We start from the raw sequence: 25,942 nt of genomic DNA on the forward strand, positions 1-25,942 counted from the left end.
CCTCTGAAAAGAGAGCTGGAAGAGAGGACTCCCAACCCTGCCCCATCCCTGATCTTCCCCATGACAGCAAGTACACCTTAGCTTAATCTGAAAATCTGGGAGTTGGTTTTAATCCTCTTTACCTCACTTTCCACACCTGATTCATTAGCGAACCCTGTTGACTTCACCTCAAGAACATAACCTAAGTCTGTTCACTTCATCTCCTTCATCCTCTCTCTCCGGGACTGCTGCTGTAGCTTTGAGCTGGTCTCCTAGCTTCTACTCCTGCCCTTTACAATCCCAGTCTTCACATAGGAGTCAGAGAAGAACTTTCAAAACACCTATCAGATCACCTCATCCTCTGGATTAAATCTTCCAGTGGCTTCTCATAGCCCTTGAAATAAAATCTAAACTCTTTACCTTGGTACAGAGCCTGCAAATTTCAGCCTCTGCCAACCTCTCTGATCTGGTCTTATCAGTGTTCACCTGGGCACCGCCCCCCAGCCGATGTGGCCTTCCTCCTGGAACACAAACACGAGCAGGGTGTGGCATCAAGAAAGCTGGAATATATCTGTCTGATTGGTGGTAGTGTTCATTGCCACTGAAGGGTCAAGTGAGATTAGAGTTGGAAAATGTCCACGGAGGCCTCCCAGCCCTGGCTCACTGCTCCCTCCATCCTTGCTGCACCCTCTGTGAGGCACTTCCTGAAGCCAGCTGCTCTGGGACCATAGGGCCCCTGGGATGAGTGTGGAATCCTGCATCACCAAGGAGTTTGGAATCCTAATTGGTCAAAGGAACTGCACAGTGAAGCGTTGTTCTCCATAAAACAGAAAATAGAGACCAGAGGAATAGAGGATAAGTGAGAAAGTATATGGTTTTTACAGATTGCAGGGCTCACCCATGTTTCATGATTAAAAGCAACTGTAAGTGATAATGATAAGAAATTGAAACAGTGTAAAAGAGGGTAGCATAAAAGATTTTTAAAGTCTTGACATTTTCTTTCCTTCTCCCCTGCAGTTTCCGTTCTCTAAAGATCATCTGGGGGATAGGATCATATCGATCCTTTTAGAAATATTCTAACTAACTGAACATACATACATACATAAAATAAAATAAAATGTTGCTACTTTGGGGATGTTTTAGTCTACATCAGTTTCTCCTTTCTCCCTTCCTGTTTCCTATCTTTTTGTCTTTCCTCATTTTCTGTTTCCCTTTCCTAGTTTTCTTTTCTTCCTTCTTTTCCCTCTCTTCTTTCCCTCACTTCGGCCCTCCCATCCTCCCTGCATCCTGGCATCTGTATTTACACAGAGGCCATTCCACACCAGGGAGTGTGCTGTAACAGCCCTAAGCAGCTCACCTCCTCATGGGGAAAGGATAATGGAGTTCCCCGCTTCTCAGCTCTGGTGCCTGCTGGGATACTGCAAGCAATGAACTATATGTTCATTTGAGAGCAGGAAATATATAGGAGCACAGACACAGCTGGTATGAAGAGAAATGGAAGGTGCTGGAGATACGTAGCCTGAAGAAGAAAAGTTGGTGGGTGGGCGTGCTATCTGCTTCCCATCTTGAAAGGCCTGCCATGAGGAGCGAAGTCTCTGTTCTCTGATACAGGGGAGGAGAGAAGGCAGACCAATGGCTGGAAGCTTCAGAGGCGGATTCTGGCATTCAGCATCACAAAGAACTTTATAAGTGCCATTTATAGATTTATAAGTAATAACTGTTTTCTCTATCAGTGAGTGCTCCTGTTGATGCAAATGGCAAGAAAACCTTAGGAGACTAGGCGAGTCCTTAAGAATGGCCGACTTCCGGGTTTGCATGCTGTGACGTTCTGCTGTGTTTTCCCCTTTACCCTCAGACCCCACAGTGCGCTACTCCTGGGGCTCTGGACCCTTGGTGTGTGGTAACAGGAAGACCGCCAGCCTCTATCTTCCTGGGTAGGAACAAACAGGAGTGCCTCCTGGTGGCTCAGTCAGTTGCCCTGCTCTGCTTTGCTCTGACTGAAGTGAAAACACCCCTTTGGGAGGGGGAACAGGGGGGAGCGCGCAGTGGCCAGTGGTCCGCGGCACTTCCTGTCTTGCTGAACAGGAACAGCAGGTTTTCCCTGCTCTGCCAGTGGGGCAGTTCCCTGGTCAGCCTTGGGGCAGCCACTGTTTCTGCTCAGAGTGGCTTGCTCTGATCCATTTCCCTGACGACACTGAGGAGGAGCCCATCTGGGAGCTGGACTTCCCTCAGAGCCCATTTTCTGGTGGCATAGGTTTGGGGACCTGGGCATTACTTTGGAGTTGAACATTTACAAGTTCATATGTTTGACAAATGAGGGGTTTCTCTGGCAGTACAATTCATTAAAAAATTTGCAGGCTTTAATTCTTTTTTCACTGGCCATACTCCATGGGTTAGTCACCAGGACCGTGGAACTCTGGATGGAGATAGCTGGCTCAGGAATTTTGGTCTCTCAGCAGTGGGCTGATAGTCAGCTCATGCCCTGGGCCTTCAGAGCAGCGCTGCCCTCTGGGCCTTTGTTTCAGGGCAGTAAAAACCAGTGGTCTGACCTGGGGAGGCGCTGTTTATTTGCTTCTTAGGAGCCCTGGACTGTGTTCGAGCTGCATCAGTGCAGGTGCAGTGCAGGTGGGCCACCATCCTGTGTGTGCGGCAGAGGGAATAAGTGGATGTGTATTGGGAAACCCTGAGGAAGAGCAGCTGCTTACGAACCCTCATCTCAGTACAGCAACGTCCCCTACCTTTTTTGCACTCACTTTAGATGGGGGCAGATAATTTGGCTTTCCCACCTGTGCAGGACTCCAGGTCACCAGGCCTGCAAGCCACAGACAAAATTTTCTCTTAGCAAAGGTGTATTTTCATCTGGTTCTCCTTTAAGCTGATAAATTATAGCCTAAACTTGCCTCTTTCTTGTAAGATCTTACTGAAGGCTGAAAGAAATGGAGAGTTCACTCTAGAATCCTAAAAATTCTCTTAAGTCCCCTAATAATGCAGTTCTGATCGGCACACTATCTGGTTTTAAGGTACAAAAGACATCCATTTTATTGTCATATGACAAAGACATCCAACCCCAGCTCAGCCAATCCACATTTTGGGATCCTTCACAGGAAACAAACCTTACTTATGTAAATTTCCATAATAGCCAGGACTGTCTTTCCCTTTTGTTGGGAGCAGGGAGCAAGTGTCCCAAGTAAGAGAAAACAGATCAAACTCGCTGAGGAGAGAAAAGAAGGCATTAGGGGATTTACTGGCACATGTAAGTTAAAATTCCAGGTTAAATTTTAGATTTGACTTCTGGAATGCCTGGATTGGGGCCCAAATAATGTCATCATGACTCAGTTTCTCTGTATATAAGCTCTTCCACTCTTTTGTCTTCTCAGATTTTCCTTGGCAAACACTGTGGATTCAGGATGTCCCTTGTGCAACCTCAGGCAAAGCGAGTGTGTTTGCCAGTAGTTGACGCAGGATTTACTGTGATTGGACCAGCCTAGGCCATGTGCTGGTTCTTGGAGTCACTGCTATCTGAGGGGCCTTGGTGCTTTGATTGGCTTGGGTTGAGTGTTTCATCCCTGGAGCTGAGGGGGTGCCTTACCCAGATATGGTATTAAAAAGGGGGAGGGTTATTTACTGAAATTTGAAATTTGATCTTTTTTTTTTTTTTTTTAAGATTTTATTTATTTATTTGACAGAGAGAGATCACAAGTAGACAGGCAGGGAGAGAGAGAGAGAGAGAGAGAGGGAAGCAGGCTCCCCGCTGAGCAGAGAGCCCGATGCGGGACTCGATCCCAGGACCCTGAAATCATGACCTGAGCCGAAGGCAGCGGCTTAACCCACTGAGCCACCCAGGCGCCCCTTGAAACTTGATCTTAAAACAAGGGGAAAAGATAGTAGGGAGGCCAGCAAAAGTCAGCTACAATTAATCTGTAGGGTGTTAGACACTGAACTAGACACTGCAATTAAAGTTTTTAAAAAGAAGAATGATACATGTTGAGTCTCAGTGAGTTTCTAGGAACTGGAGAGCTTTGAGAGAGAATCTGCAAATATAGTACTTAATTCCATCATTGGATGATTTGATCAGATACGTTTTAAGGAGCTTTCCTACATGAAATTTTATAATTTGGAAACAAACTTGAAAAGACTTTTTTTTTTTTTGCTTAGGTAATTATTTATCATTTTAAATTTGTCCTTTTAGGATTTTTAATATTGTGACAGCTTTATGTAGAATTCTGAAAATTCAATTCAGTGCTTGCTTTGACGTTACAACTCCTGTGAAACAATGAATATAGAAAAATATAGAAGAACTAATATACTGATGGAGAATACCTGCTTTTTTGTGTGTACAGTAACTCACTAAAGATAATAACAGTTGATAAATGCTGACTTTTAGTTTTTATCCATGCTACTGTGAAATTGTATATATGGGTTAAATACTGAAACTTGCTTTTTTTTCGATTGGAGCTTTATTGTCTAATCCATAAAACCAGCAATGAAACTTTTCTTTATTTGATTTTCATTTGAACTGTGGCTAATATACTCTCTGCAGAGAATCTCCACAATAGTTAAAAACATATTTATTTTCCCCCATCTTATGCAATATCATTGCCATTACATTTTGGTTTTCTTCATAAGCCTTCTTTAATCTCAGCCAAAATACGGTCCAGCTGAGTTTTCTTATGGTTTACCAAAGGAACATGGGAATCCACAAGAAATTTGGATGACTGTTATTATTCTAATGTCATAAGGGTTTAAAAAGTTTTATAATGTGTATTAAAAGGAATCCCTGAGATCAGAACACTTAAAACTACATAAATAAATGCAAATCTATGAGAAATTACCTTACCTTTTATCAACTATTAAAACTCCGAGTCTAAGTTTCTTGGTACAAAATTGCTATTGGAGAGGGTGGTTTGATGACTCAGTTAGTGACATGTAATGAACTCCTTTTTACCTCTGTGTGATGAGAGACATAGTATGTACAAAGAAGAATTAATGATAAGGAAGTCCAGTTTTCTGTATTTGGGGGAAGGAGGCAGCTGTTTGAATGGTGGGGAAATTGTTAGGTCTTGCCTCGCAAAACATATTATTCTTTGAATTAATAGATTGGTATTGGGTGAAGTTTGATTTCTGTCATTTGAAGGGTATAGAGCAGCTTCCCTTGATATGAGGTCCGTTTTAGTCTAGATGGCATGGTCAGATTCAAGAGTTTTATCAATTTGTGAAATTTGACACAGATAAAACTCAGCTTGTCATTGGCCCACTTTATCATTCCAGGACTAATCTTTGTTCATTTCCTTATTTGTTTATGTATTCATTCATTCATTCGTGCCCCACCTTATTCTATAAGGATTTGAGATACCTTATAAAAATTACACGTGTGTAATCCACATGCAACCAGCCTTGTTTTGTCCACTCCCAGCTTTAAGTCACGTCCAAAGAAATAAGCACACCAGAGAAAATAATTCAGATATTTACTTCAACTCTCAGGAAGCCTCCAAGAGGGTAGTTAATTCTATTTGATGGAACTTTTTTTTTGTTTTTTGTTTTTTGTTTTTTTTAAAGATTTTATTTATTTACTTGACAGAGAGAGATCACAAGCAGGCAGAGAGGCAGAGAGAGAGAGAGAGAGAGAGAGAGAGAGAGAGAGAGGGAAGCAGGCTCCCCGCCGAGCAGAGAGCCCGATGCGGGACTCGATCCCAGGACCCTGAGATCATGACCTGAGCCGAAGGCAGCGGCCTAACCCACTGAGCCACCCAGGCGCCCGGAACTTTTTTTTTTTTGAAACCCTCTTTCGCCATCGGAACCTTTGCATGGCTATTGGCTATTTGACCAGACTCCTTCCTTTTTCTTGACCCTGAACTTCATGCTATTAGTTGTGTAGTTGTTTAGAACTACTTCCGTGGTCAGTGTTATGAAGGGATCCCATGTTCAGGGCACCCAGCTGGCTTAGTCAGAAGAGCATGCAACTCATGACCCCAGGGTCATGAGTTGGGTATAGAGGTTACAGTCAATCGGTAAGTTAGCCAATAAACATATACACATATGTATGTACGTTAAAAAAAACAAAAACAAAGGGACTTCTTTCCACAGTTCTCCCTGCTTATGAGTAGAGCACATACTGGTTTTCCAGGTGTCAAAACCCTTCCTTACCCTTAACCCTGAAATTATGTAGGACCTCACATCCAATTTAAAGGAACACTAAAAAGGTGTGGTAGTAGTGTCTGTTATTAACATTCATAAATGCAGTTTATTGCAGCAAAAATGCCAAGAGAGGACATGATGCCAGTATAGGACTCAGTAAAAAATATTCTGCAGTGGGCTGACATAACATGGTCCAAGACTGCAGCTTTCTGATGATTTGAATTGACCCAAGAATGAAACTTTACACTGTCTGGAGCAAAAAATGCGAACACTGACCTTAGAGACCAAAGCGGTGGTGGAAACGAGTGGACAGTAGTGGTGACTGCCAGCCTCCGATTTTGGTGCACTGTGGGGAAGGAGGACTGGGGCCTGGTGATGACAGCATGTGCCTTTTCCAAGAAGGGAAGCTGCTGTTGCTTTGTTCCAGCCTGGCTGGCCAGGCGGGGCCCAGGACCAGTGCTATTATGTCTGCTAATTCTTCAATGTGAGCCTGAAATTTGCCTTTTTATGTGAAATATCCTCATTTTAAATGCTGTCTTTTAGTCATTAGGATTTTTAAAAAGTGCTTGTGGTCCAAGCAGAGCATACCAGCAGGCACTTAGTCACATCTCTGTTGAAAAAAGGGTAGCCTGCTTGTTTTTTGTATAAATCCATCAGTCTCCTTTTCATCTTCTCTGATGTGCTCAAGATAGGTGTTCTGGCAAAGTCTAGAGTTTGGTGTTCTCTGATTCTCAACATCAGCTAGGTATCCCAACTATTCAGTTCCGCTCTGACCCTAACAGGCCCTGAGTCAGTGTCAAAGGCATAGGTTTAAGAGCTCAGTCCCTCGAGTCTGACGCCATTCATTAAGTCCTGAATCCCCAGTCCCTCACTTCAGACGCCATTCATTAAGTCCTGAATCCCCAGTCAACCCACACTTATGTCCAACTTGGCTATACATTTGGGAGTTCCTGGATCCCGCCTCAGGTCTGACAATTCTAAAACAAGTCACAGGACTCAGGAAAACACTTTGCTTACATTTACCTGTTTAATTTACCTATTTACTTTAAAGCATGTAATTCAGAGCAGCCCAATAGAAGAGGATGCGTGGGGCAAAGTGTGGGGTGGGAGGGGGCAGGGTTTCTGTGCTTCTCTCTGGGCCTGCCACCCTCCTAGCACCTCTGGGTGATCACCGGACCAGAAGCTCTCCAAACCCTGTCCTGTAAAGGTTTCTATGCAAGTGTCATTGTAGAGGCAGGACTGACTGAATCAGGGGCTCTAGTGATTGAACTTCATGTCCAGCCCCTCTCCCCTCCGCAGAAGTCTGGAGGTGGGGCCAAAATTTCCAATCTCCTAATCAAGGCGTGGTGTTTCTGGTGACCACTTCCTGTCCTGAGGCTGCCTTAACTGCAACAACAGGAGTCATTTATTAACACATAAAAGATATTCTTATCACTCAGGAGATTGGAAGTGTTTTAGGAGCTGGATGCCAGACCAGGGAGGGACAAAGACCAGGCATTTATTTTTTATTACAACACAGGAGTTCTTTTGGTTGGTTAAGAGCAAACTAGTACCCTTAAGAGATGACCACCCTTGGGGCACCTGGGTGGCTCAGTGGGTTAAACCTCTGCCTTCAGCTCAGGTCATGATCCCAGGGTCCTGGGATCGAGCCCCATATCGGGCTCTCTGCTCAGCAGGGAGCCTGCTTCCCCCTCGCTCTCTCTGTGCTGCTCTGCCTACTTGTGATCTCTCTCTCTCTGTGTCAAAGAAATAAATAAAATCTTAAAAAAAAAAAAAAAAAAAAACAGGAAAATTTCGTATTAAAAAAAAAAAAAAAAAAGAGATGACCACCCTTGAGGCTTTTTGAAAAGCCCAACCAAGGCTGCCATGTGGTTGGAAGGTCATGCCCCAGAGACTGGCCCTCAGAAATATGAAAGCAAGGCCAAGGTTTTTCTTTAAAAATCTATTTTTGGTGTGCCTTTACATATGAATGAATAACCTCAGAGTTCGACAGCAATTTTAGAAGGGAAAAAATTCGAAGTAGATATTACTAGTCTTCCACCCCCTGAATCCTATTTTTGAGCAACGTCATTTCCCAAGGATATGGATGGTATGTATCAAGTACAAAAAATACTCATAAGAAATTGAATGGACATATTGGATGTGAGCCAACTAAATTGAGAGCATCTGCCAAAATAATTTTTCAGATTTTATACCTGATAATACATTATTCTTTCTGAAAATACCTATAATGACAGGAAGAGTTTTGAGGCCGCTTCTAATTTATAGCATTGAAATAACATTATCATAAAAGAGGAAGCGTATGTGTGTGTCTAAAATTATTCAAAGGCAGTTAAAATTATTAGAATATATTTTAAAAGTTGGAAGGAGGAAGAGAAGTTGAGTTAGAGCATATTCTAATTTTATGCCACTCATACTTGTTTTCCTTAGCAGGACATTTCTGCTAATCACAAATGTTATGTTTCACTCATGAGGCTTTTAGGAGAGTATTAACTTATATACTAAACTGGTTATTTCTGGACTGTATTTTTTAGCTTTTATTTTCCTCCATGTTTCTATAATTTAAGCAGTTAGGAGGGAATCGATTAAAAATCAGAGAATAAAATCACTTTATTTCTGCTGGGAAAATTTCAAGTAGCTCTGCTTTAGTGAGTTGCTTGTTTTGCTGGAATAGCTTCAAGAAATTAAATTTTTTCTGTTTTTCCAGAAGAATCTTGTCTTTGAAATGTATTGCTGCTACGCTGAAATATGTATGTCATTGAAATAGATCCCGGTGGTGTCACTGGGGAGTCCAAGCATGTGATTGGTTTTGAATTAAAAAAAAAATTTTTTTTAATTGTCATTAAAAATGATTTCTGGCACAGTAAGGAGCTCCAATAAAAGGAAAAATATTTGGAAGACTTCTTCAGCTTTGTAGGTGATTATAAACACTGAAAGACTGATTTCAGTGATGATTGAAGTGATCAAATATGAAAACAAGATTTAAACCTTTGGAAATCCAGCCTGTTAAAATTTTCCTTCCAATATTCCCATCTCCAGGAGGCTGAAGGTCCCCAAACATAAAATGAAAGCTCATGTCTGTAATATTTCCACTGCATCTTGAGACTTCAGGATCATTTTAAGTAGACTTTTGAGTTTTGCTTTAGAAATAACATGTTTACTACCACTCACTGCAAACAGTGAACTTTTCTGAGACCTAGTAATGATTTGAATATGGGATATAATGTTGAGTTTATAATTATTTATATCACACATGCTAATATAGCCAGTGTCGTAGACTGAATAATTACCACCAAAGATAGCCAGATCGTGATGCCAGAATTTATGAGTGTTACCTTATATAGCAAAAGAGACCTTGAAGATATGACTAAATTAAGGATCTTGACATGGGGTGATTATCCTGGATTATCTCGGTGGGCTTCAAAATGTGATCTAGGTGTCCACTACGAAGGAGGTGGAGAGAGGTTTGACTACAGAGAAGGAGGCAGGGAGACACTCAAGCCGGAGACGGTGCTGCTGGCTTCGGAGCTGGAGGAAGGGGCCACAAGGAATGCAGCCCTGCAGCTGATTTTGGACTTCTGACCTCCAGAGCTGTCCGAGAATAATTGTGTGTTATTTTAAGCCCCAAGTTTGTAGTAGTTTTTTACAGTAGACATAGGGAACTAATAGAGCCCCTTAGTTTAACTGTATTAAGTTAAATAAACCACATGCAATACATGTAAAGCAAAAGAAATTTAACAGTTTATACTTTGTCGCGTCTTAACATTTCTACTTGCAGGTTTTGGGTAAGTTCTGTGTTGCTGTGTTTATCAGCTTATCCTTGATGGAAAAGCAGTAAAATTCCCAAAATGTAAATACCGTAGTTACAGGACTTTGCTGATTCCTCTTGGCACAGGGCATTTCTCTTATCACCTGGAGCAAGTTCCTTTTCTGCTTCCCTTACTCGGTTTATAGCTGAGTTCTTTATTACCGTGTCAGTGCCTTTGATTTCCCTGTAACTTTTTCAGGCTGTGACTCAGCATCCTGACTTTTTAGAAGAAGGAACCAGACTCCCACATGGGCAATCTATATATGCAACAAAAGCCTGTCTTGTTTCATAAACACAAGGCAAACATTCTACACAGTAAACATTCATTTCACGGCAGTGCCATTGTCAGCCCGGTACTGAGGGAGGGGCACATAAGGTTCTCTGAATGTCCCTTAAGAACCTACGCCAGGTCTCTTCTGAAATTGTGACACTTTTGCATCCATTCCCGGCACCTGCCCTTTGATTAGCAAAGTCCCCTATGAGCTACTGATTCCATCACTGTTTTCATAGAAATCCTAAAAAGGGAAACTTCGGTATTTTGTCCTTGATTGGCATTCCATTTAGCAATCTGTATTAGAATGCATTTATTTTTTGAGACCAGGGAAAATTCCATTATGTGTTTGTGTGCTCACCTGTATGGGTATATCGCTAGTTATTGAACTCAAAGCTGGAGGATCTCTTTTTCTAACTGAATCGGTGTTTCTGAACCGGAGTATTTCCATTCTGACTGATTCATTTTCTTTGGTGGGGGATGGGGGAAAATCACATTGTCAAAATTAGACAAAATGAGGAAGAGAATGTGCATCTCAGAGGTTGGCCCTAGAATCAGGTACATTTATAGACTTTTCTAGGGATTATTCCTAAGCTTTTTGGTTTTATTTGATCATAATTCTAAGAGGAATTTTCATTAAGTGAGTGTTTTTGTTTTTAACTGTCTTCCCTCTCTGGCATGAAGTTAAGATGTTATTTGGCACATATCATAGTTGGGGATTCGCAGTGGAAACTGAAAACTGACCTTCCTTTTGTGAAAACACAAAATGAAATATTAGAAGGGATAGTCTGCTAAAAATAATAAATAGCTTGTACGGTGACTAAATTCATAGTAGAGTTAAATTAATATTTATGTATAGCAAGAAAAATAATGTGAGCACGTGATAACATCTAGAATTTATCAAATACCTTCTTTGATGTGTTACAGTGCTTTAGATGTTAACTTATTTCCTTGGATCCTGAGAAATCCCCAAGTGATGGCAATAGCTTCAGCACAACAAACGAGTAACTTCTGGTTTTTGAACCCTTGCTGTGGGCCAAGCACAGGTTGTGTTCAATAGTCATTGTATGCTTTCTCTGTGCTGGTTAGTTTAGTCATCACAAAAAAGCCATCTGAGGCCATTCTGTCCCTTTGAAGCCAAGGAACCTGAGTATAGATTTAGTAACTCACCCAAGGATGCACACCAAGAAGGAACAAATGAGGCTTCAAATACAAATGATTCTGGCCCATAGGCTCAGCTCATTTCGTGACGACACTCCATTTCCCTGAGTCTGGAAATGGCAAGAGTCAGGTCCCGGCAACCAGGAGAAAACAGCTTAGCCTCTGAGAGCAGTGCAATGACAAGGTTGCAGTGGAACAGCCAAGAGCAAGACTCATGAGGTAGTCCCCACTGAGGGCAATAGCCCAGCTGTGTGTGGTAACGGAGAGAGAGGGGCTGTATTGCAGGATTTACCCGTGATAGCTGGACTCAGGAGAAAGAATAAACCACAAGCAGATTTGGCCAAATGTTGCCATAGCTGCGGATATTTAATTTTACAAATTTATTAGCCTGATAATTACAGAAGCAATATATGATTGATGTACCAAAAATACCAAATTATATAAATGTGAAGTAAAAGTTGCCCCCCCCTTCCTCTGTTGACCACTTTCTCATACCCTTATATCTAAATGCATGTACGTATATATCGAAATGGGATAGTTGCTGGTTTGAAAGGGTTTTGCTATGTTTTTTGTTCTCTTTCACAAAAACAGGGTCAAACTGCAATACTGTTCTATAATTTTTTTCATGAAAGACTATTACATCTATATCTTTTATGTGAGTACTCCTATTTCCCTACAGAGGCAATTTTGAGGAAAAATATTTGTATTAAAGAAGACTGCAGATAACTCTTGAACAACACAAGTTTGAATGGTGCATTCACTTACACCCGAAATTTTCTCAATAAACACAGCACAGTACTGTGAATGAATGCATTTTCTCTTCCTTTTGATTTTCTTTTTTTTTTTTTTTTTTAAAGATTTTATTTATTTATTTGACAGAGAGATCACAAGTAGGCAGAGAGGCAGGCAGAGAGAGAGAGGAGGAAGCAGGCTCCCTGCCGAGCAGAGAGCCCGATGCGGGGCTCAATCCCAGGACCCCGAGATCATGACCCGAGCCGAAGGCAGCGGCTCAACCCACTGAGCCACCCAGGCGCCCCTTCCTTTTGATTTTCTTAATAACATTGGCTTTTCTCTAGCTTACTTTGTTGTCAGGATACAGTGTATAATACATATAACATAGAAAATATGTCAATTGAATGTTGATGTGACCAGTAAGGCTTCCAGTCAACAGTAGGCTATTAGTAGTTAGGTTTTGGGGGAGTCAAGAGTTATATGTGGATTTTTGGCTATGTGGGAGTTGGTGCCCCAACCCCTGCCCTGAGTCATTCAAGAGTTAGCTGTATTGTAGAGGGGTGGGCAAAATGGGTGAAAGTGGTCAAAAAGTACAGACTTCCAGTCATAAAATAAATAAATCCTGGGGCTGTAATGTATGGCATGGTGACTGTAGGTAATACTATTATATCGCATATTTGAAAGTTATTAAGAGATCTTAAAAGTTCTTATCACAAGGGCGCCTGGGTGGCTCAGTGGGTTAAGCCGCTGCCTTCGGCTCAGGTCATGATCCCAGGTCCTGGGTTCGAGCCCCACATCGGGCTTTCTGCTCAGCAGGGAGCCTGCTTCCTCCTCTCTCTCTGCCTGCCTCTCTGCTTACTTGTGATTTCTCTGTCAAATAAATAAATAAAATCTTAAAAAAAAAAAAAGTTCTTATCACAAGAAAAAATTTTGTCACTGTATTGACTGATGTTAACTAGATTTGTTTTGGCAATCATTCCACGGTATATACTAATAGCCAACCATGATGTTGTTCACCTGAAATTAATATAATGTTTATGTTCATTATATCTTGAAAAAAAGGATGCAAGGCAGTCCCATATAGTTTTCTCTGTCAGAACTTGGACCTGACTTGCTTGTATACTTCCAGTAATAGGGATGCTACTTTATGGAGCAGTCAGTTCTGTTATTGGATTGCTCAGTTAGAATGTATACATACATACATACATACATACATACATATGTGTGCGTGCGTGTGTGTATTATATATATTTAAAGATTTTGTTTATTTATTTGAGAGGGACAGAGAGCATGGGCAGGAGGAGGGCCAGAGGGAGAGAGAGAAGCAGGTTCCCCACTGAGCAGGGAGCCCCATACAGGGCTTGATCCCAGGACCCTGGACACAGGACCTGAGCCAAAGGCAGATAGATGCTTAACTGACTGAGCCACTCAGGCGCCTCTAGAAAGTTATATTGAACTAACTTTTATTACTCTGTGGCTTCCTCTCCTTCACTAATATGTTCTCTGGAGTTCCACAGAGCAAATCTCATTCCCTCTTCACCTGTAACTGAATGAAATAGGACAAGAAGGGGTATCCTTAAGGAAGATGAAAAAAACAACACAAAACTGAAAACAAAAAATAAACAAGTAAAAAGAAGATGATATTTTTCTCATGCTTGATCCATTCTGACATTTTCTACTTTTCTTCATGGAGCTGTTTGCTTCAAATCATAGAGCAGTGCTTTTTTTGCCCCCTCCCCCTTTTTTTTAATAGCCTTTGTATGTCAGTGGTTTCATGCATCAGTGATTCTAAGTTGGCCTCTGGACTTTCCCAGGGATGGAAGCTGCAGTGAAAGGAAAATGTACTCAGATGTGTGGGAGCACAGGGAAGTGCAGAGTCTGGGGAAGGTTTAGTTTGGATTTTAAAGATTTTTATTTTTTTAACCTCAAAACTGCTTCAGCACATTTCTCATCCAGCTAAGTGTAAACTGTAGGAGCCAGACCAAAGCTTGAAAGTCCTGTCATCAGCCTCTTGCTTTGGTTTTACCTTAGAAGTGTTGGAGGGTTCATTGTGCTTTCGAAGCAGATCGCAGTTTACACAGAGAGCCACGCCTAGAGTTGAAATCTTTCCTTCCAGCGAGCGCGTTCTCCATCGAAGCCCACAAGATTGCCAGTTATGTCTCCCCCAGATAATTCATAGTTTCCAAAGTCCAGTGAATTTTATTTTAAATCAAGACACATATGTATGTGTAGAACACTTGTAGGCGTGGACCTGGGAGGCCCTGAGGCTTCTGGCTCACACCTAGTTTTGTGAATTCCTGCACACTTGACTGTGCCCTGTGGATGTAGAAACATTGGGGTTCAGTGCCAAGGGCCAAGAAAGAATCCTTGAGATGTCTTTGGTGCAAATGGTGGTTTTATTAAAGCATGGGGACAGCTCCCATGGGCAGAAGGAGCTGCACTGAGGTTGTGAGGAGTGACTGATTATATAAGATTTTCTGTCCTGTAGAGGGGGGAGGGTGATGTTAGGGCTCCTGGAACTTGAGCCTCTAGGCTTTTGGAGATTGTCTTCATCTTCTTCTTTTTTTTTTTTTTTTTTTTTGCTTGTAAATCATTAAGACAGTTGCAAACTGATGGAGACTCCTGTCCTGCCTGCCTGTGATCTCTATCAGTTAACCATTTGTTTTTCCCTTTCCTTTGTTCTAGAGCAGCTAGGAGTGCCTGAGGAATGTCACAAGTATCCCACCTGGGGGAGGGGTGCAGGGTGTTAGCTTTGTGCTTTGCGTTTAGCTTACTTTTTGCTCCTTCATCATTTACCGCCACCCCCCCCCCCCACGGCAACAGTCTTGATCCTTAAAATCTTTACGGTTGTTGAAGGTGGAGGGTCTCACTCTCTGTAGCTTCTTCCCGCTGAGTAGGGGTGTAGAGATATCCCTATCTATGGGTCAGTATTAGCCAGGGAGCATATAGTGGAGTTGCAAAAGAGGGAGGCAGTTGACTCCAACTTAGTAAAGAAGTACCTCAGTACATCTTTAGGAATCTTTGGAATCATCTGCAGACATGAAGTCGTTGGAGATGGAGTCTTAGCACCAAGCAGAGAGACACTGAAAAAGGCAACATACTAGTGTTATGCCCCAGTAATGGGTCCGTGATTAAAGGAGCGAGACTGATACAAAGCGAAGGTCAAGCAAAGCTTTATTTCACGCCAAGCATCAAGAATCCAACTGAACGTTCGGGGAAGTAGCTCTTACAAGAGAGGGCGACCCTTTTCTGTTTCACAGACTAGCTTTTAAAGGCAAAGGCCATGCGGTTGGGCCTGGCCACGCAGAGGTGGCCAATGAGATTGTAACACACACAGGAAACTCCACAGTGATGCTAGGTGACCAATTGAGTTACAATTTACCCTAGTAGACATTTGAACCAGCCTATTACACCTTTATTGGGATTGGCACCCAAAAGGCTCCCAAAGGGTGGGGCCCATACTCCTTGGTAACCAGGGAGACAGTATGCATCCCCCCCCCCCCACTGATCGGATGTCTCCACCTGGCCTGACCCACCTTTGTATCTGGGCTTTGTTACCTGAAGCTGGTTTCCAGGACTTGTCTCCAAGTAAATCCCCTGGGGGAAGGGGAGCAGGGACAGTTTCTAAATAGGTCCTTACACTAGGATTAATATGGCTATAAGAATGAGAAGTCCAACAAGGAGACCCTTAGTAGTTGACTGTAGTCATCCCCCAGACTCAGGAACTTAATCCCTGAAAGGGAGAGAAGGATTTCGTGGAGCCTCAATTTGGGTATTCAGATTTTTCAATAGCCCTGTGCCATGTTTGGGACAATCTAGAATGCATACATAGCATTGGATTTTTATAATGGCCCATGTACTGCCTTGTGCTGCTGCTAAAACGTCTAATCCCGTTCTATCTTGTAGAACTGTTTTATGATTGAGTTTTTTCAATGTTTCATAGAGAAATGCTATTTTGAGTGTTATTTAGGGCTTTGACTGTGTACTTATTAAGAGCGGCTGCGTGCCAAATGACATCTCTAGTCCTAAAGAGGGAACAAAGTTGGATGCTGGGTGGTCGTACGAATAAGACACAGAACATGCCCACTGTTGTTTTAAATTTGGAGGGTTGGCTGTGTTGGTAATAGCTTTAAAAATATGTGCTTTCATCCATGCAAAACCCGGAGTCCGGCGGCCTAGCCAACCTGGGAGAGCCAAGGCCACACGTTAGAGCTGCCTAGCCATTGGGTCCTGTTAGAAGTCAGCCCTCTAATTATAGGCCTCCTCCAGCTGCAGTCTGGGTATCAGGGGCTGTTTGGTTTTGGAGAGCCTCCTTTCCAGAGGACTGTGGATACCAGGCCAAATGTAGATAGTAATTGATTTTTAAGGCCCAAGCTATTTGCTGAGCTATATGTGCAATAAAAGATGGTTCGTTGTCACTTTGTAGGGCCCGAGGAAGTCCAAATCGAGGGACAGTTTCTCTTAGCAAAGTTTTTGTCACCTCAGCGGCCTTTTTACCCAAATGAGTAGCCCGGTATAAGCACCTGTATTACCTTCCATTGGTTATTTTTAGGTGTAAGATTTTTTTTCCCTTTTTATTAACAAGCCAGTCCTATGCATTTTTGAAAATCCTCATTCCTGGGCCAAGTGAATTTTTCGTTTGATGACACTGGAGTTATGGACTTCATTGGAGTTAATATTTACTGATTTTATGCTGCCTGCTTGGCTGCACAGTTTGCAAATTGTTTCCTTTAGATTCTGAGGTCATACACCCTTGATGTCCTTTGAGGTGGATTACAGCTCCCTCCGTAGGCAGGTGTCCAGCCTCAGGAAGAGTCAGAATTTCAGGCCCATATTTGATTGGGGAGTTATGGCTTGATAATCCCTTTCCTTCCTAATTGCTCCATGGGCATACAGGAGTAGGAAGGCATATTTGGAGTCAGTATAGGTATTAATTTTGAAGCCCTTTGCCAATTGTAAAGCACAGGTGAACACTATTAACACTCTTTTTTGGACACAGGTATTTCCTGGGAGGACCTTGGCCTCTACAGTCTTGAGACTGACTGTGGCATACCTATCTGTTCTTGTCCCCCTTTTTCCATGAAACTAGTGCCATCAGTAAACCAGCTGCTGTCTGCATTTCTATAGGGGAATCTCTCAAGTCTGGTCAAGTCTAGACTAAACAAGATCACTAATCTCCAAGCAGTTATATTTTAATGTGGAAGTACCATGATCAGGTCCAGGCCGAGAGTAGCTGGGTTTAAAGGTTGACAGGTTTTAAGTATTATTTCAGGTGTATCTGTAAGCATAGTCTGGTATTTAATAAGTCAGCCTCCCATTATCCATTGGTGGCCTTTGGTCTCTGAGACACTCTGGACCTGACATGGGGACACAGTCAGGGACTGTCCCGTAGTAAGGTCTGAGGTGGTGTCTACCAGGAAGACTCTTGCATGCTCCGCTAAAGCCTCTGTTTGGAGTTTTACATTAATAGAGGTAGTTCCTGGGACAAATATGATTAAAGAATAAAACTATCAAGAAACTCTCTTTATTTGGGGTCTAGCCTTAATATTCCTAATTACAAGGAATCACTGGCAAGTGGGAGAAGACTTGTCTCAGGAGATAAGGGCATCCCCAAGTGCATCATCCAGTCCAGTCATAAGGAAAGTGGGGTCATCCATTCTCTCCACAAGCCCATAGTTAACCCTAAGGAGTGGGATATGCTCTGGCTTTTAAGGAGTGATTTTGTCATCCCAGCCACACAGAATTGGTTAAGGTGATAGCTGAAGTCCTGGACCTAGGGTACCTCATGGCCTTTGTCCTGTTTCCTACAGAGGAGATCTAACTGGTGGATGGTACTGAGGCCATGCAGTGCTATAGGAGATCAGTCCTTTCTTAAATTTTACAATCTGAATTATTTCCAGTGGGTTAAAAGGTATTCCAAGGGAGAATACTTGGGAACTGAAGAAGAGAGAAGATCCCATGCTCCTAGGAAAGTAGAGAAGGTCCATTACCAAGAACCCTGCCCCTCCCCCTCTGACTCCTGGGTGGCATCCCATGCAGAATGTCCAAGGTTCCCGGTGTCAGAAAACCCAACGTGTCCCTTAAACGAAATCACTATGATCAGTGCCCTGCCATTAAAGGCCCTGGAGGAGGGAATTATATCCCCAGTCCCTGCTTCTCCATTGCATTCTAGACTGCAAAATGGGGGCCAACAAGTGGACTGAGATACTGTGTCTTGTCTTGAAGACGATGCCACAAAGGCCTTGCCTTATCTTGCCTTGCCTTGAAGTCTGTGCCTTATTCTGCTTTGCCTTGAAGAACCTACTGTTTTTAACTTTTGGAAAACACTAGAAAATTTTACAAGGAGAAATTACCGAATTTTGTAATTTAAGCAGTTAGTAGGGAACATTGATGGAAAACAGTCAAGATAGAAATTCATGATGGTCTGAGAGACCTTCCAACACATGTAATTCCTTAGAGCTGAGTTCCCTAGGAAATGGCCCCCTGTTGTTGTTTTTGTTTTTTTTAAAGATTTTATTTATTTATTTGACAGAGATCACAAGTAGGCAGAGAGGCAGGCAGAGAGAGAGGAGGAAACAGGCTCCCTGCTGAGCAAAGAACCCAATGCGGGGCTCCATCCCAGGATTCTGGGATCATGACCTGAGCGGAATGCAGAGGCTTTAACCCACTGAGCCACCCAGGCGCCCCCCTCCCCCACCCCGTTGGATTTTAGTTCAGTTGGGTGCTGGTTTTGTCTGGCTTTGGGGGGTGTCTGTGGCTCATGGCTGGACTAGAGATGTGGAAGAGATCACATTAGACCAATGAGGAGGAAACCTTACATGGGAGTCTCAAGACTGGCGGCTGTCCTGGTGGACTTAGGTGGCAGTCCCTTGCCCAAGACAGACAACTTTGTATAGTAACAGGAATAAAGAGAGGGCATCAGGTTTCTGGGTCTTACTACCATTCTGGCCAGGGGACTAACTACCAGCCAGAAGTCAGACTTTCTCCTCCCTATAGAGCCACGGGCTAGTGGATTGCATGCAGCCTGAGCAATGGACATGAAAGTGTTCCAATAAGACTGTACTCCTTAAAAAGCCCCTCAAATGAAAGTAAAGGAAGAGAAGAGAAAGGATTCACCACTTTGCACCGTGGCTCAGAGTCCAGAGGAGAAGATTGAGACCCGTGTTCAGATGCCAAATGATATGGAAATGTTGGGATCAGGAGCCCAGGGCCAAGAAAGAATTCTTGAGATGTTTTTGGTGCAAAAAGGTGGTTTTGTTAAAGCATGGGAACAGCACAGATGGGCAGAAGGAGCTGCACTGGGGTTGTGAGGATAGCTGATTGATTATATAAGATTTTCTATCTTGTAGAGAGAAGAAGGTGATGTTAGGGCTTCTGGAACTTGAGCCTCTAGACTTCTAGAAATTTCCTTTTTTTTTTTTTTTTTTGCTTGTAAATCATTAAGACAGTTGCAAACCGGACAGTTGCAAACTGAGGGAGACTCCTGTCCTGCCTGCCTGTGATCTCTCTCAGTTAACCATTTGTTTTTCCCTTTCCCTTGACTAGAGAAGCTAGGAGTGCCTAAGGAATGTCAAATGTATCCCACCTGGGGGGACGGGGGTTGGGAGGGGGTGTTAACTTATGGTTTGTGCTCAGCTTGCCTTTTGCTCTCTCAAAAGGCCCAACGTGCCAGGACTTTGGAAAAAGGCCCTAATTTTTCTCAGCCTTCCTTATCTTTAATAGGAAGAGAAGTTTGTCTACCATGCTGGGCTTTTGTGAAGGAGCGATAGTATTTGTATAGTACACAGCATGGTGTCTGGTTCATTAGTCAACTCAATAGTAGTTTCTGTTAGAAGAAAGCTCTTTCAAACTTCTCATAATAATCTTTTTTTTTTTAAGATTTTATTTATTTATTAGAGAGAGAGAGAGAGCAAGAGAGAGCACGAGCAAGGGGCTGGGGGAGAGAGAGAGAGAGGCAGGCTCCCCACAAAGCAAGGAGTCTGATGCGGAGCTCAATCCCAGGACCCTGGGATCATGACCTGAGCTGAAGGCAGATGTTTAACCTACTGAGCCACCCAGGAGCCCCACACAATAATCTTTTTTATTTTTATTTTTATTTATTTATTTATTTTTAAATATTTTATTTATTTATTTGACAGAGATCACAAGCAGGCAGAGAGAGGAAGGGAAGCAGGTCCCCCGCCAAGCAGAGAGCCCGACTCGGGGCTCAATCCCAGGACCCCGGGACCATGACCAAGCGGAAGGCAGAGGCTTCAACCCATGAGCCACCCAGGCGCCCCTCAATAATCAAGAGCAAAACTTGATTTTTAAAATTTGGCAATATGTGTTAAATTATTATGGTAGGGAAGAGACTTCAAAGACCAGTAACTTTAGGGGCGCCTGGGTGGCTCAGTGGGTTAAGCTTCTGCCTCCGGCTCAGGTCATGATCTCAGGGTCCTGGGATTGAGTCCCGCATCGGGCTCTCTGCTTGGCAGGGAGCCTGCTTTCTCCTCTCTCTCTGCCTGCCTATCTGCCTACTTGTGATCTTTCTCTGTCAAATAAATAAATAAAATCTTAAAAAAAAAAACCAATAACTTTAAAAAATATTTTTCTGACTAGCTAATATTTATATGTGGTGTAAAATTCAAAAGGCACAAAGGAGAACACAATGAAAAGTCAGTTTTCTTATTCTGTCTTTCCCCCTTGCCACTAACTTTTGCCAGAAACTCACTTTACCGTTTTTTTCACGTGTCTCCTTGTAGATATAGTCTACGCATTAACTACATAAGTTGAAGTAGTCAATGGTTTCTATCTTCACCCTTCCCCTTGGGACGCCTGGGTGGCTCAGTTGGTTAAGCAGCTGCCTTCGGCTCAGGTCATGATCCCAGCGTCCTGGGATCGAGTCCCACATCAGGCTCCTTGCTTGGCGGGGAGCCTGCTTCTCCCTCTGCCTCTGCCTGCCATTCTGTCTGCCTGTGCTTGCTCTCTCTCCCTCTCTCTCTGAAAAATAAATAATTAAAAAAAAAAAAAAAAGAGATTTTATCTTCACCCTTCCCTCTAGTCTCTTGCTAATATGGCTAACTATTGAATCAGTAGCTCTAAGTCAGTACTGTCCAACACTTTCTGGGATAAGAGAAGTGTTCTCTATGTTTGTCACCCACTATGGTGCCCCCTAGCCCATTAGTCTGTTAAGCTCTTGAAATGTGGCTCTTGCAATTGAAGAACTGAATTTTAAACTTCTATTTCATTTTAATTCAATTTCATAACTGCTAGTGGCTGGCTAGCTGTGACCATATTGGGCAATGCTGTGCTAGATATTTATGTTTGCGCACTTACTATGTACAGAAACACATGGACCTCAAATTGTGGAATTAGGTAAAGAGTCCTCTAGAACTACTAATTTAGTATTAATTAAAGAAGTCTGTAGTTCAATACATTTTAGATTATATGTGGCAAATATATTTTCTTTTTAAATTAAGTATCTAATTAAGAAGATGTTTCTTTTTGACACATGCTCCTAATTAAGAAGATGGTGAAATGTCATGTTTTTAGGAGAGCCCTGGCTATGAGTGCAGATCTCAACCAGATCAGAACAGAGTCCTGGTTATCTGCTCATTCATTTGTTCGTGCATTCCAGAAATCCTTCCTGAGTACCTCATGTGTACCGTATGGCATTTTAACAAAACCTAGACAAATCCCTGCCCTCAAGGTGCTCTCACTCCAGTGCTCACAGCCTTTCTGTGCTTCATTGCCTTGGATGTCTGAAGCAGCAAAAGAGACCTCTGGAGAGACAAAGCAAGGAACTTGCTCAAGGCCCTGGCTCTGATTGTTGCCAGTGAACTTTATTTCCTTTAGGAAAGGAAAAAGCTTCGGAGGAAAACAGTTTTCATTCAGCCGCTAAGAATGTTTTCTTTAGCAGAATCACCTTGTTTTTTCCTTCAGTCTGCTAACTCTGGGTTGGGTGCTATTTTTAATTTTAAAATTTCAGTTAAAAAAAAGCCAAGAGATTCCAGAATCAGTCCTTTAACACTCCTTTACGGTAGGAAAGGGACAAATAAGCAGCTCCGAATCCTGACTGCCAGCCACTCTGCCTCCTACTTCTGCGCTTAGGGAAGGTCTGTGATTTCCCCAACCTTCTGGCTTTCCTGGTCTCTCTCCCAAACCGTGACTACTTCTTAGTGTTAGCATTTCATTTGATATAAGTTCTATGCTTTTTACCTTTCTGCATTCTCAATATTTTTTAATATAAACACGTATGAATTTCATAATAAAATAAAGAATAATTATCTTGTAAAAAATAGTCCAGAGAGATGATGAAAACCTGAAATGATTCACTGGGTGCAGCAGATATCAAGAAGAGAAGGTGAATTTGAGAGGGAAGGATTTAGGAAACAGAACCGTTAGGGCTTGGTTAGAGTAGTGGGAGGAGATTGAATAATAAAACTGATTTAGGAAACAGAACTGAAAGGGTCCATAGACAAAAGGACGAGACTGATAACAAAGCGAAGGTCAAGCAAAGCTTTATTTCGCGCCAAGCATCGAGAATCAAACTGACCGGCCAGGGCCGTCTCTTGCAAAGAGGCGACGACTCCCAGTCTCACAGACTAACTTTACTAGAGTAAAGGCCATGTGGTTGAGCCTGGCCACACACAGGTGGCCAATTGAATTACATTCTACCCCATGATAGTCATCTTATTCAGCCTATGACCTTGGCTAGAATTGGCGCCTTTGTCTGGTGCCCAAAAGGTGGGGACTCACGCTCCCTGGCGGGTAATACGTGCGCTTTTACTTGATTGGACGTCTCCACCTGGCCGAACACGTCCTTGAATCTGGACTCTGTTATCGGGGGCTATTTGGCCGTATTTCACCAATTCTGTTTCTAAGCGCTTTTCTCTTGGGAGAAGGGGCAGGTTCAATCTAAGTTTACTGCATAAACAGCAAAATGGCTCACTCAGGCTAAGTAGGCCCTTACAAGAACCAATAAGGCTTGGTTAGAGTAGTGAGAGGAGATTGAATAATAAAACTTGTTTTAGGGGCGCCTGGGTGGCTCAGTGGGTTAACCCTCTGCCTTTGGCTCAGGTCATGATCCCAGGGTCCTGGGATCAAGCCCTGCACCGGGCTCTCTGCTCAGCAGAGTCTGCTTCCCATCCCCTCTCTCTGCCTGCCTCTCTGCCTACTTGTGATTTCTGGCTGTCAAATAAATAGATAAAATCTTTAAAAAAACAAAACAAAACAAAAAACTTGTTTAACTTGTTTTATGTAACTATGATTTCTTTTAAAGAAAGATAAATGCAGCATAACAAAATAAAGGGGGTTTTTGGACTCGTATTAGCAGCTATCAAATATAAATATGTCTCATTGTTTACAGTTTTCATCTGCTGAACATGATTTGCTAAGTATTTTTTTGGTCCACAATATAAGTGTACATTTGGGGTCATTAAAAAAAACTTGGTTTATTTTCTTGTGTAACCTTTTTTTTTCAGTTTACCTTAATTTGGTGATAACAAAACCCTTTTTTGAGAATGTCTTACCATGATAGATACTGACTTGCAGAAAAACAGAGAAGGCTTAAATGAGAACGTTTGAAGAGCAATAAATATACATCAGATGGCAGTTATTCCTTCTTAGACAAGGCCTTAAAAATGTATTCTCTGCTTTAAAGGAAGGATTTTACAGTGGGCTTCCCAAACTCACATCATAAGATCAGAATGTTTTGGTCATGTTGATAAACTCCAGAGCAACAAATTCTCATGAGTAGTCTAGTCAAATCAAAAGATGTAGCTGATTGTAAAATTAGTGAAGTATTACATTGGATTCTGTTTTCTGTTAAACAAGTTTGGTGTTGCTATTTTCCAGCCCTTTTTTGTGGGGGTGGGGAACAACTACTTTTGGCTGTGAGTATTGAGAGTAATGGTCTGTGCAGAACAGGGTCAAATGAATGAAACAATGTATCCCATTTTGTTATTTCCATGTGTGAAAATCAGTCTTTAATGAGATATCCCCAGAGAGTGCTATTGTTCATCAAAACATGTGCCCTAGATCTCAGTGAGTTTAATTATCACAGGGACTATGAAATGAGGACATTTAAATCAAATTAAAGTGGAAAAATCCAGAAGAGGAAGAAGCAGTATATTTCAGGCTGCATAGAATTATTTTTTGACTCCTCTTTTCTCTCTTCCTAGAAGGAACAATTTTTGAAAGTGGGCAATAAGGTTCATCTCAAGCATGTTTTTGAGAAGATCAGACCAGCCATACCCAGCTTTTTGGACACAGGGGTCAACTCTGATAGACCTCCCTAAGTGAAGTGCTGGTTTCTGTATATTTCTAGGTTACTGCATACTAATTTCAGCGTCACATAGTAATCTTGATCAAGAGAGAATTGTTTTATTAAAAACCTTAACCGACTCGGGGCACCTGGGTGGCTCAGTGGTTGGGCCTCTGCCTTCGGCTCGGGTCGTGATCTCAGGGGCCTGGGATCGAGTCCCGCATCGGGCTCTCTGCTCTGCGGGGAGCCTGCTTCCTCCTCTCTCTCTCTCTGCTTGCCTGTCTGCCCACTTGTGATCTCTCTCTGTCAGATAAATAAAATCTTTAAAAAAAAAAAAAAAAAAAAACCTTAACCGACTCAACATGGAGCCACCCACTCTTACCAGAAATAATGAATAATAATAATAATAATAAATAGTTTAAAATCTGAGGTTAGAAAATAAAAACATGTCTGTTGAATAGAAGTCCTTTTTATGAATCCCTAGTTTGGTTTGGTTTTTAATGAGTAAGCATAAAAAGATAGCTAAACTGAGAGATGGGGAGTGTATTCATCTGTGGTTTGTGTCTAACTGTCCTTTTCCTAGGTCATATACTTATTAGCTAATGAAAATCTAAGAGCTTGGCTGCTAAGTGTTCAATGAATGATAGCCTAATTGAAATATTTTGTTAGAATATGACACCTTATTTCCAAAGCTGAATGTGTCGTGTGTCCTTAGTTCTCATGTCATTATATGATTTTTGTCATATGAGGGGATATTTTATTATTTCTGTTTCTGTTCGTGTTATATGTTGACGTAGATTATCTCAATTGATGTTAATAAAAGATCCTGTTGAATAAGGGTCTCTTTTTTAAACAAGGGACCTGTCCAAATTGTTAAATGGGTTTATGCAATGTCACAAAGCAAATGAGTTAGTCCCTTTATTATCCTATAGGTATCTCATTTTTCTCCCAGAACATTTCCTTATCCTTGCCCAACATCGAATTGTGTAGATAGATGCTCAAGAGAGCAAAGGAACTAGACACATACGTGTAAGAGACCATGTGTAAACAGAAAGGGAGCGAGCCCAAAGAGTCCTAATTTAAAATAATTATGTAGGAGCAGACTGTCACATATGCTAGAGGCTAAGACCCTGGTTCTTTACGTTCTGGTAAGGTGAAGGCATTCTTCAGAAGGGCTGGTAAGTACAGAGTGACATATCAATTAGAGTGAGACATCAAATTGGAAAATATTTTGAGTTATTGGATTTCAGCAAAGTATAGTAAACTTCATCTCTTTGACTTAGGAGTGAGGAATTAAAAACATGAGATATGGGGCACCTGGGTGGCTCAGTGGGTTAAAGCCTCTGCTTTCGGCTCGGGTTGTGATCCCAGAGTCCTGGGATCAAGCTCCACATCGAGCCCCGCATCGGGCTTTCTGCTCAGCGGGAGTCTGCTTCCTCCTCTCTCTCTCTGCCTACTTGTGATCTCCGTCTGTCAAATAAATAAATAAAATCTTTAAAAAAAAACGAGATATGTTAACTAATTTATCAGTCAGCTGGTACATTAGTGATCATAATGATCACTTCATATAGTCTCATTATGGCATTTTGTCTCAGGGGTTACAGCTCTTCCT

The 25,942-nt window shown here is 42.2% G+C and overlaps 1 protein-coding gene across 7 annotated transcripts in view; it reads left to right on the forward strand.

Annotated features, from left to right (window-relative positions):
• Positions 1-25,942, forward strand: part of NCOA7 (nuclear receptor coactivator 7) — a 162,641-nt gene that overhangs the window by 57,547 nt on the left and 79,152 nt on the right. The gene's annotated exons all lie outside the window — the stretch shown is intronic.

This window comes from Lutra lutra, chromosome 6 (assembly GCF_902655055.1).
Source record: "Lutra lutra chromosome 6, mLutLut1.2, whole genome shotgun sequence".
NCBI lineage: Eukaryota > Metazoa > Chordata > Mammalia > Carnivora > Mustelidae > Lutra > Lutra lutra.